Genomic DNA, 20000 nt, shown 5'->3' with positions numbered 1-20000 from the left:
ATGGACGCACTAGAATTGCTTAGTCTGGCTCCAACGAATTTAGTCAATTTATGATACATGTGTAAAGCCGTAATATTCTCCCAGCTCCATAAACTCCAAGCTGAGCTCCATAAACTCCCTGCCCAGCTCCATAAACTCCCTGCTTAGCCTAGTCCAGTCTGACTGATCCCAGCCATGGCCGTAAGAGCTGGGCGGACCGGTGAGGAGCTGGTAGCCCGTGACAGATCGCACGGGCTGGATGTGTGGCCCAGCTGACGAAGCCATGTGCACACAGGAAGCAGATGCTGGAAGAACAGACAGATCAGAGCACGGAGCTCTGAGGTCATGATTTCACTCCTACGCATCATCTCATAATTCAGAACAGCTGTAAGGGGGCATGAACATTCAGCAAGGGGGAAAGAGTTGGGAAATCACTCATATTAGATCCAAATAAGGACCGTAAGAGCAGGGAGAGGGATAAGGTTGTATTGGAATGTGGAAACAGGAGTGTCTGGTGTACAACATTGTCTGCGCCTTTGTTTCTGTGCAGCACGCTTTTGAGTTATATTTGTAACTACCTGTAGTCAGTAGTGTCTGGAGTCAGTAGCATCTGCAGTCAGTAGCGTCTGCAGTAACTGTACCCTGGAGGCTGCTGTGTGAAGTAGCTACGTCGTCAGTAGTGTCTGATGTCTGACAGTGTATCTGCATGTCTCCTGTGCTCTAGGATCTGTGGGGTCTGTGTGCTGCACCTTCAGGGCTGTGCGGTCTGATTGTGTGCGTGTCTGATTCCTGCGCTATACGGTACAGGAAGCGAGATCGGACCCATCCGCTGAGCGGTACTCACGGTCCGGGTGCTCATAAGGCAGCCAGTGGTGTCGGGAGTTGTGGTAATCAAACTTGCTGTCCATTACGCTGCACTGCTCGGCCCTGCCGTCATGATACGGGTCCTCGCAGTCGTGGGAGTTGCACACCTGGAACTGGTAGTTGGATCCGGAGCAAGAGCGTCCGCCATTAGCAGGCCTGTAAAAACCCAAAAAAAAAGGGGGCGGAGCAACACAGATGGAGAAAGGTGAGCCGCTACGTGGGACTCAAAGCCCAAGAGGAGGTAGACTGGCGCTCTGACCAGCAGATGAAAGAGCCGGCTCCCTGGTGATGGTCTCATCACAGCAACCTCCTCTTTTGGACCCTATACAACCATCACATTTCTTAGATTTGTTAGAATCTGACATCTTTCCTATAGGTCGGTTTTGTGCTCGATCTGCCAGTGAGTGCCGTGTGTGCGACTCTGTGTGATGGCTGTATTGTGTCCAAAAGTGTTGGTGCATTACTAAAACCTTTTGCACAGCTCTTATTATGCAAGAATATTAATTAAACACAGAAAACAGCATTTGGTATTTTACAAATGCTCGTATGAAATATACTTGAATATCCTTTCTGTGTATAATTTGTTCAGTTTTGACTGAAATGACTATACTTTTATGCTTCTAATTGTTTACCTGTTGTCTTCTCTTAACCACCCACATTTTATGGTTATTAATAGGATATTTTATGTGTTATTGTAGCTGTGATGAAACTATGAACAAAATATTTTCAGTCTGTTTGTATCAATGCCACAGGAGCAGACTGATGTCATATTAGTACAGACTGTTCTCAGTTCTGACCAACTTCTCTCCTGCTGTTAAATTCTTCAGGTCTTCTGAAGTCACTCTGAAGTTTGAGCTATTTGTGGCTTTAAATCCACAGATTTTTATCAGAATTCTTTCATATAAGTTCTTGCATTACTATGATTGTGTGATATTAAACCTTGACTGGTTTTATTTGGTAAAATATACATTAAAAGCTTTTATTTTGTTGGCAAGAACCAAATATCCACAACACAAGAAGTTTTCCTGACATTTGGTCCCCACAATAAGATAAATACATCAACACTTACACTCACCATATAAACACCCAAACACCCACAAACTCACACATGCACACACACACACACACACACCACACTTGCACACCCACACCCACACACACACACACACACACTACACACACACACACACATACACACCGTGGGTTGTCACAAGCGCGGGTGCGAAACTGCAGACCTCGTCCACACGGGCGACTGCAGGCGCCAAACTCACTCCACATGCCCCAGTTCCCGTCCTGCTTGATGATGTCAGGGGTCAGCCACACACAGTGGCCTTTGAAGCAGTGCTGAGAGACAGAGAGACAGATCAGCAGCAGGTGAAGCAAGACCAACCAATGGCTTTTCCCCTAACCACACTTCACAGAGTCACAGTTCAGGCCTGGGTAGGTTACACAGGTACATGTGAAGAACAGAAAACGCCAGGAGAGAAACATGACAGTGAGAGTAACATTGTGTGTTGAGGTGTTAAGGTGAATAACTGCGTTCAGTGACAGGTGCACTCGAAGATCCTATGAACAATAACTAGGGCTGGCCGGCGCCCCCTAGCGCCATTACCTTGCCGTCCCCGCATATTGTGCCGTCGATCGGGGGTCCTTTCTTGGTCTTGCAGAAGAAGGGGTTGTCTGGGTGTGCACACCACAGTTGCCTGCATGGGTCGAAAGTGCGGTACTGGAGGAGAGGAGGAAGCAGAGGACAGCTTACCCACACACACTCCTCACCAACCACCTCACGCCTCAACGCCACCAAAACAGCCACGCCTCGAGAGTCCGGGGTCAGCTAAGGCTGCCGAAGCAGCCAAGGCACGGGACAGACGTCTGTACAGAGACTGAGTAACAAACAGCTATCAAGGCAGTAACGCTTTGATTTAAGCACTCTGTTACTATACCATAAAAATACTGCATGAGACAGGGAGCCTTACAGATTGCCGAGATATCTGTGGTGATGTCAAATTAAAATTCAGCATTTTAAGGTGTATTAAAGGCTGTTGGTGCATTAGAAAAACTATAAGAGCACGTAATACATAATCTGCTGCCATACAGCAGAAGTATTCAGCCGAGGGACTTCACTCTAATCCTGAATGGGCTACAATTCTGCTTCCTGCTAGTTACACTTCTTCAACTGGGAAAGGATCCTAGTAATGGAAATGAGAAAATCCATTAGGCCTTCAGTTCAATAGCTTTATAATAAGGTATTATAACAGTGCACTTAAAGGAAAGAGTTACTGTCTGAGTTAACAATATGGAAATATGGAAGACATTTGTATTCCCAGCAGATTATATACAGGAGGCCATTTCATGCAAACCAAAACAAAACAATGAGGAATCAAAACAACATTTTCAATCATGGCAGTTCTGACACAGCTTTTGACCAACACCACAGTCAGCTTACGAAATGTTGGTTAGCAATGACACATGGCCACCATTTAGGTCCAAGGACAAGAGAAGGTGAAAAAGAAAGAAATGAAAACAAACGAAGACTTTTCCCCTGGAATGCTCTACTTGTTTTGCCCCCTTCCCACCACCAGGGGGAGGAAGTGAAAACCTCAATTGATGTTGAGTCTCACCTTTGTGGACAGTCAAGCAAACTATTAAGTTATCCGGCAGGACTCTGTAGCCAAAGAACTTTAATAGACTTTTAATCCAATATAACTAAAGTTTCAATTTTGTTCACCTTTACACCAAATGCTTTCTTCTGGATAATTAATCAATTAGGTGATGATGCTGTGGTAGAGGGGTTTTTATTACCATCACATTGAATTAGCGTTGCATACATATACTGTAACTATATGGTCATCACAAATTTTGAACTTGCTGGGGAGAAGAAGGTGTGGGGATGCCCAGAATGTCGAGTCTGCAGAAATGCAGCCCGACTTCAAACATGAGCAACAAGATGGGGACGTTTGGGGCTGTTCACACCCCGTGCAGCAAACTAGATTGTGATGCAACAATGGGTTCTGAATAAACAAATAAACAAATAAGCCAACATGTGATGAAATGTTCGCTGCAAGTGATAAAGGAGGAAGTGGGCGTGTGGCTCTGCGCTGGGTCGCCTTACCTGGGCTCCTGAAGGCCCCACCTTTTGCAGCTAAAGGAACGGTTGGACAAGAGAGTGAAGCACAGTCCGCACAGAAGTGCTCAGCTGGAACGTCATACTCTCAGAGTCTGAGATCAGCTAGAAAGCCTAGAATTAACTCACACTGCTGTTGGGAACTGTTCTGAAACTGATCAATCTGCTTCTTGTTAGTCGGATTGTCCCCATAGATGAAATTAAAAGTAATCGAACGCTTTGCTTCCCAAATGGTGGGTTAGATATAAACTCTCAGTGGCTTTGGTAGGGGTAAAGCTGTTGGAACAACAACGTGGTTGTTTGTTCAGGTAGACAGTGCTCACTAGTCACTAATTTCAGGATCCATTTTGAACCAGCAGCAGCTGAGAAACTCAGAAGTCCTTAGCTAACGCCACGGACATCCTGAGGGTCTTAAATGCACAGTATTTGCGATCTCACTTCTCTTATCACTACTGCTCACAGGCCAGAACAGCTGGAAACCAGTGCACACACAGATAATGCAATTGCAGTGACAGTATGTGTGACATCACATCACAGTTGGGTCATTCGTTGTCATCCTACGAGGCGGCAGATGACTGACCTCAGAGTGATGCTATCATGAGCTGATGGGGTTATACATGTTTGTAGCTCCACAATGCGTGGATGTAGGCGGGGTGGGGGACCGGGGGCGTCCGGCTGACGGGTGACTCACCGCCGTGCACATCATGTATCCGGCACCAAAGTCGAAGCGGCACTGCTCGTTCATGGAGTAGTGGAGGCCGGGCAGCTGGGGAAGCTCCTCCCACGTGTGCTCGAACGGGTCGTCACGCAGGCAGTCATAGGAGCTGCAGAGGAGGAGGTGGGGTCAGACAGGGTCAGACGGGGTCAGATGGCATCAGCCTTCGCTCTACTGGGGAGGGGGGAGGGGTTGAAGGGCTGTGATCACCGTGGCCGGGGATTTTCTACCTTGTATGTTCAGCTGTGTGCATTTCGCACTCATCATAAGCAGAGAGGACCTCTTGACTTCAGTGGCACCAGTGAAATATCTGTGTGAGTGTGTGAGAGAGGGGAGTGTATGGGTGTATGTGGGTGTGTGTGTGTGTGTGTCTGGGGCGGGAGTGGGGGTGTATGGGTGTGCATGTGTGTGTGTGGGGAACGGGTTTTTGTGTGTGTGTGTGTGTGTGTGTGTGTGTGTGTGTGTGTGTGTGTGTGTGTGTGTGTGTGTGTGTTGTATGTTCCTCACTGCAAATAGCGGCCAAGCTCATGCTGGCTGCAGCGAGACCAGTGGAATCGGTGGAAAGCAGCCTGGACCAGTGGAGCCATAATGCTGCCCATCTGTACCTCATCACCACAGCGGTTGCCCTGTCCATCATGCTCCATGCCCAAGCTGCAACACACACACACACACACACACACACACACACACACACACACACACACACACACACACACACACACACATCAACAGAGGCACACATACACAAATACACACATACTCACAAACATACGCGTGCGCATATGAGCAAACACCCCCCCCCCCCCCCCCCCCCCACACACACACACACACACACACACACACGTCTGTACTCACACGTGGCCAGTCTCGTGGGCCACAACGAAGGCGGAGGAGAAGCCATCCTCGTGGTTCAGAGTGCAGCTCCTCACTGGGTGACACATGCCTGTCACTGGAGCGTATCCTAGCAATACACACAGTCTTCATAAATACACACACACACACACGTGAACCTCTGAGACACAAGAACTACATGTGTATGATATAGACGAAATAAGCACACATTACCACAGTCAGTAACTCACACACATGCACGCACTCAATGGTTAAGACCTCCCAGAACACATGGACTTGTGTGAGCACTAGAGCCACAAACACCATTTTGTTTGTCATGTTTTTTCTTTTGTTTGTTTTACTTTTTTGTATGTTATATATTTTGCATATTGAGTTTATTCTGATTGGAATAAAGTCTGTGAGTGTATGGGTGTTTGTGTGTGTGTGTGTGTGTGTGTGTGTGTGTGTGTGTGTGTGTAGAGGTGTCAATTCCAGGTTCAGAAAGTAAAAGTCCTCACCAGGATTTTGCTCAGGCTTTCTGGATTGTGTTGATTCCACTAATTTTACCTGGATTGCATTAGATAAATACAATTAGAAAATCTAGCAAGCTTGAGCAAAATCCTGGTGAGGACTTTTACTTTCTGAACCTGGAATTGACACCTTTATGTGTGTGTGTGTGTGTGTGTGTGCGTGCGTGCGTCCGTGCGTGCGCGCGCGTGCGTGCGTGTGCGTGTGCGTGTGTGTGCGTGTGTGTGTGTGTCTGCTGTACCCTGCATCCCCGTGGGCCCAAACTCCTGGCGCGTAAGGAAGATGGCGTGGTCGTGGTACTCTTTGTCGGTGGTGTCCTTCCTCTGCTGCTCGAAGGCCCAGCGGCACACGTTCTCCAGGCTCATGGACGGGTTTCCCAGTTCGATCAGACTCATGGACTGCAATCACACAAGCGAGAACTCCGAAGCAGCTCACCACGTGAGCCGGACATGACCGGGGACTCTGCGTGGGGCCACAGCAAACACGCTCCCCGATTCCAGCAGACTCAAAGAATACAAAACACACCGGCAGGCCACGTGCTTCAAGACAGCATGGAGAAAGGGTTTGTATTTGGACTGAGCGAATGAACTGTCAAAGTTGTGCTCACCCTTCTGCACTGACCTTGTGTTCGCAAGGTCAATAAAGGCTTTTTTCCACTGCAATCCTGAGCATTGCTATTATGGTCGGAGCCAATTACATGAATTTGCAAATGCAAGTCGGAGACTTGTTTATATAAGCCTGCCACAAAATTTGGAAGATTCACAGATTCCTCATGTTTGCCAATCAGTTATATAAACAGCACACATAAACAAGGAATTAGGCACACAACTGGAGGGCTATAAAACAGCTGTCCAGATCATCGGAGGGGAATATCTGTCTCAGCAAGTACAGCCCAATCAAAAATTTTTAAATGTACTTTCCCTTTGCCCACGGTGAGTAAGTCAGACTTGAATAAAATCAACAGCTTCATCAACGTATATGGTGTTAAAACACTGTAAAATTCACCATAATCTAACTTCTTCTAACTCAAGAACAGAGATGTTAAAGCCTCAGACCCACTGAGTTATGAGACCTTTTGGAAAACAGATCTGGCAGTTAGCCTATGACCGCCACTAATGCTACGCGTGAAAGCAGCGCTTTGGTAAACACGCTGTGGAGGACGGGCTGGAGCCGTCGATCCGTCCTGCAGGGAGTGTTGAACGTCTGAGCATTAAACATCGTGCAGGAATTTTCTCTATGACGTGGCCATGTGAGCACCAGAAACTGGAGATCCTTTCCAGATGTGTGTCCTGAGACCGCCTCTCCCCCTTTCAGCTTTTTGTCAAGTTCATGAACTTGGAGAGCTGCAGTAAAAATACATGTAGTGATCTTTCTTGGCCAGTAGAGGGAGACCTTACTGTGGCAGTGATTGGTAGTAAGGGGGCTAGAAGTAGAATTGGTGAAACCAGCCCTGATAAAGCTGTCACTCTTAACATCTTCTTAGTGTTAATCACACTGTCATCACTTGCTAAAGGAGCACAACACTTAAAAAATTTCAACACGAACTTGAAATGTTACTGCCTCAAGACACAGTGCTTTAATATTTATAATGAGATTTTTAACATGGAGAATGTTCGAGATCATATTGTCCTCTAAGATTTTAACTGTATAATTATAGTTTATAGTTCTTTTTTTGCATTTTGTGTTATTAAATAAAACTCGCGTGCCTCTGTGCCACCGTCTGTAACTCCACCCCTCTGTAACTCCACCCCTCTGTATCTCCCCAACATCCAGTCTGTCCAATACACACGCAATCTCTGCCTTTGAGGGCGTGTCAGATCAGGGACACTTTCCCTCCTGCTCTCTCTCTCTCTCTCTCTGTCTATCTGTCTCTCCCTCTCTCCCCCTCTCTCTGCTGAACAGCAGATGGGCAGGAGAAGCCGTGATGTTGAAACCTTGTTTGAGGTGCACGGGGTCACACAGTTGATCAGTGTGTGCTGCTGCCGCCGGCAACGGTTGCCAGAGTAATTGGGGATGATGGACAACCTGCTGGCAAGGCGGGCAGAGCTGCATGCTGATTGGGGCTGAGGAGATGAGGGGAGGGGAGGGGGTGTGGACAGCAGAGAGAGACAGAGAAGGGAGGTGGAGGAGAAATGAGAGAGAAGGGTGGGTATAGGGGAGAGACAAAGTGTGAGACAGACAGAAATGGTGGAATTATGGACAGAGGAAGACAGGTGAGAGTGACTGGGAGTGCCTTTAGAATAAAGCCATAAATAGAATGAGATGAAGGAAAGAGAAAGCGTGACAAGGTGTGTAGGATCGGGCGAGGTGGAGGCGAGGTGGAGGTGAGGTGTGTGTGTGTGTGTGTGTGGGGGGGGGGGGGGGGGGGGGGGGGGGGGGGGGGGGGGGGGGGGGGTGCGTGCTCAGAGCTCCACAGCAGGAGAGACTGGGCTGGGCTACATTTGGCTGGTCGGTAACTGTGGGACAGTTTGTGTTATTCTGCTTAATCCTGACATGTGAAGGATGGAGGGATGTGAGAGAAGACCCCCCCCCCCCCCCTCACCACACACACACATACACACACACACCCCACAACCACCATGGGACAGCTCCATTGGCCCGAAGTAGCTGAGGACCTGTGATTTTGCCGTGGGGGAGGCTTACACCGAAATCACCATCATCTGAACTGGATCATCACTGTCAGCTCTCATTGGCAGGCCAGTGGGACACACAGCCACTGCAGTGTGTTTGACATGATAGGAAGAGGTCAGAAAGGTCAACAGAAAGCTGCACTGGATGTAAAGTGCACATCAAATCTGGAAATAAATTTGGCAAGCATGGATATGATGATTGGAAAAGTATACCAATTATTATAACATGCTATTATGTATAAAACGATCTGGTCACATATATCTGTTGTCATGGCTTTATGTTATGACAAATTCATGAATACTCCTGGAATATTGACAGTGAAGTAATGAATAATCTCTCAGGCATTACAGGTATGTTAGAATATTGGTGGCATATTATTGAAATATATGATCTGAATATCAGATGATTATCAGAGGGTTACTACAAATCTGGAATATTGGACTTTTGCTCGACAGCATGGTGAGTAGAAGTCTGGTCACAATATATGTGAAGGCCTGCTGGTAGATGATTAGTGTAGTATGGCTTGTTTATAGTTGTATAGTCTATAGTTGAAGTTATTGACATGTTGCTGTGTATTTCTGCAGTGTAGTGGAATTTGGTGTAGAATTGATACAATGTCATTCTTAAAGTTCAAAGCATTGCTGCACACGTCAGGTTATGTGAAAGCCGTTTGAGAACAGACCAGATTTCCACGAGAACAGACCAGATCTCCCCGAGAACAGACCAGGTCTCCCCGAGAACAGACCAGGTCTCCCTGAGACCAGCCATGCAGCACTCACTCTAATTTAAAGCACAGCTGGCCCACTGCAAATTAGAGGGAGAATGTGATGGATTACATGAAAAATGAAGATGTCAGAAAATATAACAAATAGGAAATGGTGATGTGTAACTACAGAAATCCATTTCTCCAGTTTAACCTTCTAGTGGACTAGTTAGGGCCACTGAACATGAGGTTCCTCCAGAGCGCATACTCAACTACATCATTTTAGCTGTGATTGTTTCTGTAGACCTTGGTCTGGCTAACACGTGTGTGGGTCTGGTGTGTGGCCAGCGTGTCTGCCATGTGTTGAGGTTAGCACTCTAGTATGTTTGGCCAGTGTGTGTGCCATGTGTTTAAGTTAGTCTTGGAAGATGTGTGGCCAATACGTGTACTGTGTGTTCAGGTAAGTGCTCTGGTGTGTGTGGTCAGCGCTGGTGCCGTGTGTTCAGGTAAGTGCTTGCCTAAGGTTAAGGTCATGGTGAAGGTCAGACAGGACCTTGAATCCCATTGTGGTGGAAATGGGGTCAATACCCATGTCACACGATCCCAACACGGCCTTTCATCTCATCTCCTCTTACTGCAAGCAGGAAGGGAGAGAGATTTTACAGCTCTGTATTTATGAATGAGGGAACACCATCATTGATTGGTTATCTGGCATCTACTCCCCACAATACTTTGCCGTGTCCCGCTGGGGGAGAGGGTGTGGTGAGGGTGAGAGTAGGTGGTGGGGGTGGACGTGGGGTGGACTTCTGGAAGTCAGTTGAATAACATCAGCGTTCCATGTGCTTCGGTGCTGAACTGTGAAGGTGTGCGACTTTGGAAAGACTCCCCTGGGAACGCAATGCTTTTAGTTTCTGTTTGCTCAGTCCACCAGAATAACAGGTCCCTGGCCTTGGTGAGCATCCAGTGGAAGGACTGTGTACGAGCGAGAGAGAGAGAGAGAGCGACAGGCAGAGAGGAAGCTCCTCTATATATTCACTGCTGACGCAACCCGTCGAACTGTCACAAAATTACGTCTAGCAGCAGCAAAGGCCATGGCGATCATCCGACGTGCACCTGAGTAAGATTAAGGCAGTTAGCTGAGTCAGCATGAGCAAGCCATCTTTCCGTTACACGTAGCAGAATCAAGGTGCCAGGAGGGACAGACTCCGCCCCCTGCAGTGCCCCTCCCCCTGCAGTGCCCCTCCCCCTGCACCTCGCCGTGCGAGCCAGTGCAGGCGTTTAGGGCCTGGAGCAGCTGCGTCACACGTGAGCTGGTGAAGAATCACACGTGCACACGCTGATGATTTACCTTTTTAGCATCCACCAGGACGATCCGGACCAGCACCACATTGATTCGTGCCCCAAGCGAATGGTCATGGTAGATCTCATTCACCTGCCAGGAAGAAAGACCGTATCACATCCAGGTTTCATGCCATGCAGCCAGAGCACTTACCCGGGTAAGGTAACTGAATTATTGTTTTTATTAATGTGACATAATTGATTTAATCTAAGAGGAGGATACTTAAAGTAAACATTTAGCTTGAAAACGAACAAACTAAATCTACCAAAATCCTACACTTGCACATCTTCGTCCTAAACAGAAATATTTCTCAAAATAGCATTTTGAAAGTATGATTTATAAATAAATATGGAACTTTTGGAGGGTACGAAATTTTGTCAGACATTAAAAGTCAGATCACCACAAAATATGAATAGTGTAATGTACAATTCTACATACAGGCATGCAGAACATCCAGACCCAATCATTTAGTCAAATTACTCTGAATAGTAAGATACTTTCCACTCATAATTAGCAGTTCTGACCAAGTGAATCTCTAAACAACAGTAGCTATCAAAGTGCAGAGCAAGAAGAGCAGAGTTTATACAGCTCACTCAGACATTATGCTACAACACAGGCTACTAGGTTTGCATGTCACAGCCAAATAGCTGTAGAATAACAACCACAAAACGATGCACACAAACTACCCACAAAAGCTTTTCAGTAATCATACCTGGAGTAAAGCACACACACACACACACACACACACACACACACACACACACACACACACACACACACACACACACACACACACACAATGAAGCTTAAAAAACAAAAAGTTTAGCAAAAAGTGCATGTTTCATTTCCTTATGTTTAACTTCTCACCCTAGCCCCGCCCCTCTATACTTATTCAGTTTGTTAACAGGAGGCCACCGTACACTGTGGGAAACATGGTTTTCAGACAGAGGGAGACATGGAAGCAGACAAATGGGTACAGAAGTTCAGACATGGTGTCCTCTGTCTCTCCGGAAGCCTGCTAATGAGACACTGGGATATATACACAACCAACAATAATGAGATTTCTGATGGACAGAGTGCAGAGAGAGAGAGAGAGAGAGAGAGAGAGAGAGAGAGAGAGACAGGGACAGAGAGAGAGGGATGGCACAGCATCCCTGTGGAAGAAATCAATCGGTGTATCACCTCCCTTGCTCATTTGATGTCTAAGATATGCAGCGGTTGCTTAGCAACCTTCAAACTTCAGAGCAGGGTGGGGCTGTGCGTGATGTTCCAGCACTGTCTGAGCACATTTGTCTGAATCTCCCAAGCCTTCTCTGCTCCAACTACCTGCCTGATACGAGTGCACACAAGCGCTCGTGAGACTGCCACCCTCCGCCACTCTGCGTCTCACCACCGGGGGCAGCGGTGAGCAGTGGCCTTTGGCACACGACCCGATTTCAAACAGCATAATTAACGCCCCCCTCGCATCTTCCGTCAGTCACTTCCTGGGCCAGATGACACATAAACATGTGAAACACTTGTTTCCAAAGCTGAAAAAACCAGCAGGACAGTCCACTCTCTTTATCAGCACGGCACATACGTACGCTTGACTCCAAGCCCAGGTGTGGAGCTCACAGCAGACAAGCTCTGCCCTCTGTGTCTGAGCATGAACCTCCTCAGACGTTTCTGGCAGGAGTAATTTTCACTGTCTGCCTGTTCGGGGGGATTTATTCCGACTTTCCTCGTTAGGTGAAAGGAAGCACCCACAGTGAGCCAGCACAGCCTGTCCAGACCCAGGTCTCTATCTGAACCCAAATCCTCTAAGTGAAGCGGTTGTAAACAGGATGTGTGTCACAACCTCTGGTCCATGGGCGAGGGACCGGTTCAAGTGCTTGTGGTGATGGAACCGAACAGAGAGAGGCAGACCAGGGCCTCCTGGGTCAGAGCTGACTGCACCTCCTGCTCCTTTACGCAGGGAGAGGAGGTGAGAGGAGGCGAGAAGAGGTGAGAGGAGGTGAGAGGAGGTGAGAAGAGGTGAGAAGAGGTGAGAGCAGGTAAGAGGAGGTGAGAGCAGGTGAGAAGAGGTGAGAGGAGGTGAGAAGAGGTGAGAGCAGGTGAGAGGAGGTGAGAGCAGGTGAGAGGAGGTGAAAAGAGGTGAGAGCAGGTGAGAGGAGGTGAGAGGAGGTGAGAGGAGGCGAGAAGAGGTGAGAGGAGGTGAGAAGAGGTGAGAGCAGGTGAGAGGAGGTGAGAGCAGGTGAGAGGAGGTGAGAGCAGGTGAGAAGAGGTGAGAGGAGATGAGAAGAGGTGAGAGCAGGTAAGAGGAGGTGAGAAGAGGTGAGAGCAGGTGAGAGGAGGTGAAAAGAGGTGAGAGCAGGTGAAAGGAGGTGAGAGGAGGTGAGAGGAGGTGAGAGCAGGTGAGAAGAGGTGAGAGGAGATGAGAAGAGGTGAGAGCAGGTAAGAGGAGGTGAAAAGAGGTGAGAGCAGGTGAAAGGAGGTGAGAAGAGGTGAGAGGAGGTGAGAAGAGGTGAGAGCAGGTGAGAAGAGGTGAGAGCAGGTGAGAGGAGGTGAAAAGAGGTGAGAGCAGGTGAAAGGAGGTGAGAGGAGGTGAGAAGAGGTGAGAGCAGGTGAGAGGAGGTGAGAAGAGGTGAGAGCAGGTGAGAGGAGGTGAGAGGAGATGAGAAGGGGTGGGAGGAGGTGAGAGGAGGTGGCGTTGATGTTGTTGCAGGAGTCAAAACACACAATGACACAATGAACAGAGTGGATGTCCAAAGCTAGAGTGGACGTTCAGATGTCTTCCGTTTCAGGAGACAGATAATGCTAACGTTTCCACTGTCAATGAAGTGACGTCTATATGCTATGCGGTAACAAAGCAACAGCAGAAAATGCCTGTAGGTGCAGTGTGTGGATCTCAGTCATCTAAAACCTACACAATGATTCAAAGTAGCTTTGATGATCAAATTGACCCTACACATGGTTACATGTGATTGAGTGTGACATTGCCTGAAGTTAATGTTCATGATCAGTAAGTAGGAGGGGCTTCTCCCCTGCTCTGTGCTATATGAATCACAGTGATTGGAGGGCGACCTCTGTCCCAACCTGCTCATTCTCCAGTAGACACCTAGTCAAACCTTTCTGCTACTTCAAATAGTCCTGCTTTGTCTTTTACCACACACACTCATTTCTGTGCATTAACGAGACCTATAATTAAAAATTACATAAAGCATTTACATAAAATATTGCAAATATTTCTCACCACTGTGAAAGGAAGTGATCGTAAGATTTATTTTCCCTCTGCCTTCTATGCAGGGATCTAGCCCCAGCCCATCTCTTTTTCTCTCTCGCTGTGTGTATGTGTGTGTGTGTGTGTGTGTGTGTGTGTGTGTGTGTGTGTGTTAATGACTGTGAAAGTGCAGTTCTCATTAGTGCTGCCCTGCTTGCTGGCCTTGTTCAGGAGCTCTGAGTTTCATCAGCTGCTCAACAGCCTACAGGTAACTAATGGAGACCTAGAGGTTGGCAAGTCGGAAAGTCATTAATATCTCATTAATATCTCATTAATATCTCATTAATAATGCAGTAGGGGCAGGTTGGGGGCACGGGGTGAGGATGAGGGGGGAGGCTGAGAAATGTGGTTGAAAAAGACAAAAGAATGAAGGGTGTTGGGGCACGACCTTTGGACTGAGACTACGGCAACTCCCATCCAATGACTCATGAACCAGTATCCAATGATATTTGCGCACTTCTCTTATGTCGCCTGTTTATAATGCCTCGTCTCTGTCCACTTTTGAAGACACAGTAGTGTTGAAATGTTTGCCTGCACACCAGCTGAAGATGTGTTGGTCTGCTCCAGACCTCTCTCGTTCTTCTAGACTTCCACCTTTCACCAGAAAAGAACACGAGTCACCTAATGGGTTGTTGGAACACACACAGAATTTCATTTTTGCCCACAAGATGACGCAGGACAAAGAGAGCTGTGTCAGATTTATCATCTAACTGTCCATTTAAAGTTAGCAGGTTTTGCCTGTGTGGTGTTGATATTATATGACACAGGGTTTCCATTAAAATGGCAATTGTGCAAAGCCCACAAACATGTTTGCTTACAAAGGGTGTGTCACTAAAGAGGAAACACACTAGACCAGCTCCTTCCCAACACTCTTGACCTCTCCGTCTCCGTCCCTCCAATCTTTCATCCCTGTATCCTTATGTCTCTCCACCTCTCTGTCCATGTCTGTCCATCTCTCTGTCCCTCTGTCCCTCCTCCCCTCCATGCAGTGGATCTGCTGCAGCTGTCCAACATGGCCAGGTGGGCAGAGACTGCTTTGCCTCATTACTCAATCTCTGCCATTTTCACCTGACATTTTGGACTGTTATTACCTGTCTGACATTTCAGAGCCAGAACAACGTGTCTACATTGAGCTGATTACATAATGGCCTCTCCCCTCACACCTTGCTTACTCCAGAGCAGTGAGTAATATAGAAGGAAACAATTAATAACACAGACCCTGAGCTCCCACAATTAGTGTTGAGTGCAACGGCCAGGGAAGCCGTTATCCAGCACGCTAGGGCTGCTAGGGCTGCTAGCGCTAACATGTAAGCTACATGAACGCAAGTGTGTGCTGTAACCACACTTCTGGCCCTCAGTGGTGAAAAAGCTTTAGCGGTACAGAAGCAACCCCTGTTTGGGCCATGTGCCATGTGTCGCCTGAACATATGAGTACCTGTTTGTTTTTAAGGGTAGCAGGGAAATCCACTAGCATTTTATTTTGAGAAGAGCCATGTAGGACACTCAGGAGCCTGAATAGTCGCTACAGGAGAGTAAAAAGAAGAACTCCGAGATGGCGGTGAAAGCCCTATCCACACAGGGTTACATTTACCTGGACACAATATCATTAAGTTCATGACCTATATCCTATATCACCACCAGTTTCTAAAATATCTGTGCCTAAATGTAAATAAATTAACACATACTGATTGAATTGTTTTTAATTGTCTTTTAAAGTTACATCATAATAAAACTATCAAAGTTCGTAGAAATACAACCCATTAGGGACTCACCTTTCCTGTGGTGGTTTTATTGCTGTCCAGATCGACAGTTTTATCACTGAAGAGATGTGTAAATCTTTATTATAAACATCCCCTGATAGATTTATTACATAATATTTTATTTTTATATATTTATTTATTAAAGGTAGGCCCTTAAATGCAGCCACATGTGCACTTCCAATTTAAAGCACTCCCAACTCCAATTATGACAAATGACCAATCAGAATTGGTAATTTATCTATTTCTAGAATCCTCCATGCTGTTTAGTGACAATCAGCTTGGTGTAAATCTGATATACTGAATAAAGCTTTAAAAAGTAAAACCCTAATCGCTTAATTGCTGACACCCAAAAAAAATTACTTCACAAATGTCTCCAGTGCCATGCTTCACAAACACACACACAGAAAGTCAGAAACTTCACAGATTATAGCAAACATTTACAGCAATTGCTAAAATGCTCCATAACTCCGTAGTAGAAATACAACTACTACATACAAAACATATGCGTTTATATGTGTAATGTGGAGCAATCATGAGTGAGATGCATTCGCTGATAATAGCAAAAATCATTAAGGGCAAATCCAACATCCGGGTTGTTAAGACAGTCCAGGGTCATGGAGCCAATGTGAAGTGATCCAGAGGACATAACGAATGATAAACACATGACAAAAACAGAGAACTTGAAAATACAAATGATGCTAGAATATTAGTTTTTTTGCAGCTGCTAACACCCAAAAAGTTTTTTGCAGCTGCTAAGACACATAAGTCGCACTTATAGCACAATTTTGGAAACCACTAACCAATGCAGCCTATCTGTTCACCTGGTGCACTTAACCTTAAGCACATTATCTGCCTTACACTAATTTAGAAATTCTAAAACACACAAAACATTAAACACAATTCTTTACATAAGATCTCATCTGCTATGATTGCTTGTCCTCTTCCTCATTCTTGTCCTCTTCATCATTATCTCTAGTACTGGACTCCATTGATGTGCAACAAAGATTTCCAACTTGTGGCCTCTTTACAGGGATTAGGCTCTGATGTCTAAAGATTTGTAAAAAGTATTTGTTGCCTGGCAGTGTTTTCCAAAGTAAACACATGGTTTTCAGTTTTTAATGTTGTGTCTTATGTAAAAACTGTGTTTACTGTAATGTTTTACAAAAAGTATGTTTTAAAATTTCTAAATGAGTGTAAGGTAGAGAATGTGTTTAAGGTTTAGTGCACCAGGTCATCAAATAGGCTGCATAGGTTAGTGGTTTCCAAAATTGTGCTATAAGTACGACTTGTGTGTCTTAGCAGCTGCAAAAAAACGATAAATGACACAGTATGCAGTGGTGCTCACTCATCATATTACAAATAAACTAATATTACACTTAAACACGTCAGGATGATACAGAGACTGTATCTCTTTTTATGGATCTTCCAATAATCTTCTACAGACGAGTCAAAAATATCGAAGTCATGTTCATCAAGAGTGAGAAAAATGACCATTCAGATTTTATCTGTTGCACTGTAGCCTACAACCGCTCTATATGTGCAATGTGTACATTGTTATCACACATTCTTCCTTATACAGTAGTACTGCAGCAGTAATCTGATCTCTGGGAGGACAAGTAACAGTATTCCTTTGCAAGGGATGTAATCAGATCATCAAAATTAAGGAATTGTCATTTACAGTGGCAAAGGCATTTTTATACTAATGGACATTGTGTTAACATAACTGTTTGCTTTGCCAGTTGCTATGGCAGCAATGAAGTTAGGAAACTCAAAGAACTACACTCTCTGAACTTTATAAGCCCATGGAATGAATGTTATGTTTTAAACTGCTTTTTTAAAAATATGAACTAGATCCACCTTGTAGAACTTCAGAAGCACTTTGCTCTAGAGTCGATGAGGGACATCCGTCTGAAACATTCTGTCTCTGTAAACTTTACACTCCATTGCAGTCTCTCTCTCTTGTACATGCATGCATACATACATATATACATACATACATCTAGGAGGGAGAGAGAGAGAGAGTGGAGAGAGAGAAAGAGTGAAGAGAAAGAGATACATACACACAGAAAGAATGATTCAAGATTATAGAGAATTTTCACACAGTTTTCAGAGAAACAGGACATTTCGGCCAGAGGTCCTTCATCATCTGTGCAAGCAAAGTACTTCTGAATTTGCAGGAGGAGAAATCAGTTTATATTTAAAAAAGCAGATTTTGTTTAAACATCTAAGTACCTTCTTATATAGTCCAGGACAAACTCACTATGACCTCCATACACTGTTCTCTCTCTCTCATGCTCACTCCCTCCCTCTCTCCCTCCTTCTTTCTCTCTCTGTTGCTCTCTCTCTGTTTCACTCCCTCTCCCTCTCTCTCTTTCTTTTTTGCTCTCTCACTCTCTCTCACTTTCTCTCTCTATAACTCTCTCCCTCTAAAGCATTCAAATCTTTTGTAACACTTCAGTACACATCTCTGCAGTTGTTGGTCTCATATTGTTGCTTTCAAAGAAACACAGCCATGTCAGCCCATTAATCTTCCTGTAACTTCTAGTGTGTAGAACTACGGAAAGCTTCCAGTGGTCTGGCCAAAATAAAGATGCCAAAAATTCAACTCGTTATTTTCATTTTAAATTTCTTAAAGTTAAAAACAGTGTACAAAATGTATATTTGTATTTGTGCAAGTGCCCCCTGACAGGGCCAAGTATCAAACACACACACACACACACACACACACACACACACACACACACACACACACACACACATACACACACACACACACACACACACACACACCCATGAGAGCAGAGCACACGGTACATACACATCAAACATATGCAGAAAAGCAACTGTCACAACCCTACACACACACACACACACACACACACCAGTACTTATATGGCTGAGTGAGAGCGTTGTGAAGGAAGAGGCTGGGTGGAAGTGCTGGTGGAAGAGAGCAGAGCTTCTAACGCTCATCACACTCCTGTTTGTCTCCCTCTTTCACTCTTTCTAAGTGCAGAGCAAGGGAGCCCTGCGCTCCAAAAATGAGCAAAGTAAACTTTCAAGAAGAAAGTGGCAAGAACTCAGTGCGTGGGAGAGAGAGAAAGAGAGAGAGAGAGAGCGAGAGAGAGACAGAGAGAGAGAGAGAAGATAACATTATTTATATATTTCCCAGCTTGTGTTTTTTCAGGAACTTATTCAGAATGTGCGTTTTGAATTCCCCGCACGGCGCCGCCCGGGACCAGAAAGGGCGGCGGGGAGGAAGTACTGGCAGTACGGCGCTGGAAACACCTGATGAGCAGAGAAAACATGTCACCTCTAAAAAGCTCGGCAGCTTCTCACTGAGGGCCTCTGTACCTGCCCCACGCCAGATCTGCCTTCACCTCCTCCTGCATCACACACCACCAGGCCAGGCTGCTTGGAGCTTTACTCTCACTTTCTGGGGATTCTCTCTCTCTCTCTCTATCTCTCTCTGCATCAGTTTTTTTCCCTTTCACTCTCTCCATCTCTTTCTCTCTCTCCCTCACTCTTTCTCTGTCTGCCCGTCTTTGATCTCTCGCTGCCTCCCTTTCCCTCTTTCTTTCTCTCTCTCTCTCCCCCTCTTCCTCCACCTTCCCAGACACATTTAATTTGAGGAGATTAAAGGATGGATCGGGAGGAGCCGACGTTCGGGCTTTTTGCTCGGAGCCATATTTCCCTCGGCTTACTGTCACCTCAGTCCACATGATGCAAAGCCCCCTGACCTCCTATCGCCAGATTTACCTAAGCACAGAGCTTACATCACCCATCGGAGAAAAGCTCTGGAGCACTGCAGAAACAACACGTGCAAGGTGTCAAAAGCCAGAATTTATGATTGGCTCAGGAATTAAATAGACATTACTAATTAAACAGGGCTTCAACAGCCTATCATAAATTCTATTAGGGTGTCCAAACAGCACACCAACAGAATACACCTTGGTTTCTCCGTACGGCACAAGCTCAGGAAATATTTGCATTTCACAGCAGCAAAACCTGACCTGCATTTAGACACTGCAGCTCTACTGAGATTATAAAACCAGGTTTAGAAAAGAGCAGATAGTTTTGGTGCTTTACATGGTGTGTGTAGCTGACCTCATCACATACAGTGATCCTTTGGAGTCATCAATGATGAACCATATATTTAAAGACAGTGTTCATGTTACTGTTTTATATGGGTGTTCCAGTGAAAATACATTTATTCACTTAGCTATTCAAAAAACAATCCAACACCACTTACATGTATCGTCATATCAAT

At 45.8% G+C, this 20000-nt stretch overlaps 1 pseudogene across 1 annotated transcript in view; it reads right to left on the bottom strand.

Moving 5' to 3' along the window:
• LOC143506331 (A disintegrin and metalloproteinase with thrombospondin motifs 2-like) overlaps positions 1 to 10807 on the bottom strand; it is a 19861-nt pseudogene extending 9054 nt beyond the window's left edge. The window contains exons 1-8 of the transcript XR_013128288.1: positions 10724 to 10807; positions 6283 to 6439; positions 5538 to 5643; positions 5190 to 5333; positions 4659 to 4791; positions 2456 to 2569; positions 2042 to 2187; positions 824 to 999 (exon numbers count right to left, since the gene is read on the bottom strand). The product of XR_013128288.1 is annotated as an A disintegrin and metalloproteinase with thrombospondin motifs 2-like (transcript). The remainder of the gene's footprint in view (positions 1 to 823; positions 1000 to 2041; positions 2188 to 2455; positions 2570 to 4658; positions 4792 to 5189; positions 5334 to 5537; positions 5644 to 6282; positions 6440 to 10723) is intronic.
• Positions 10808 to 20000: the final 9193 nt, after the last annotated feature.

The sequence above is a fragment of the Brachyhypopomus gauderio genome, unplaced genomic scaffold (genome assembly GCF_052324685.1).
Source record: "Brachyhypopomus gauderio isolate BG-103 unplaced genomic scaffold, BGAUD_0.2 sc463, whole genome shotgun sequence".
NCBI classification, from domain to species: Eukaryota; Metazoa; Chordata; class Actinopteri; order Gymnotiformes; family Hypopomidae; genus Brachyhypopomus; species Brachyhypopomus gauderio.
The sequence above is the reverse complement of the archived record's forward strand: the minus strand, read 5'-3'. Positions and strand labels throughout refer to the sequence as shown.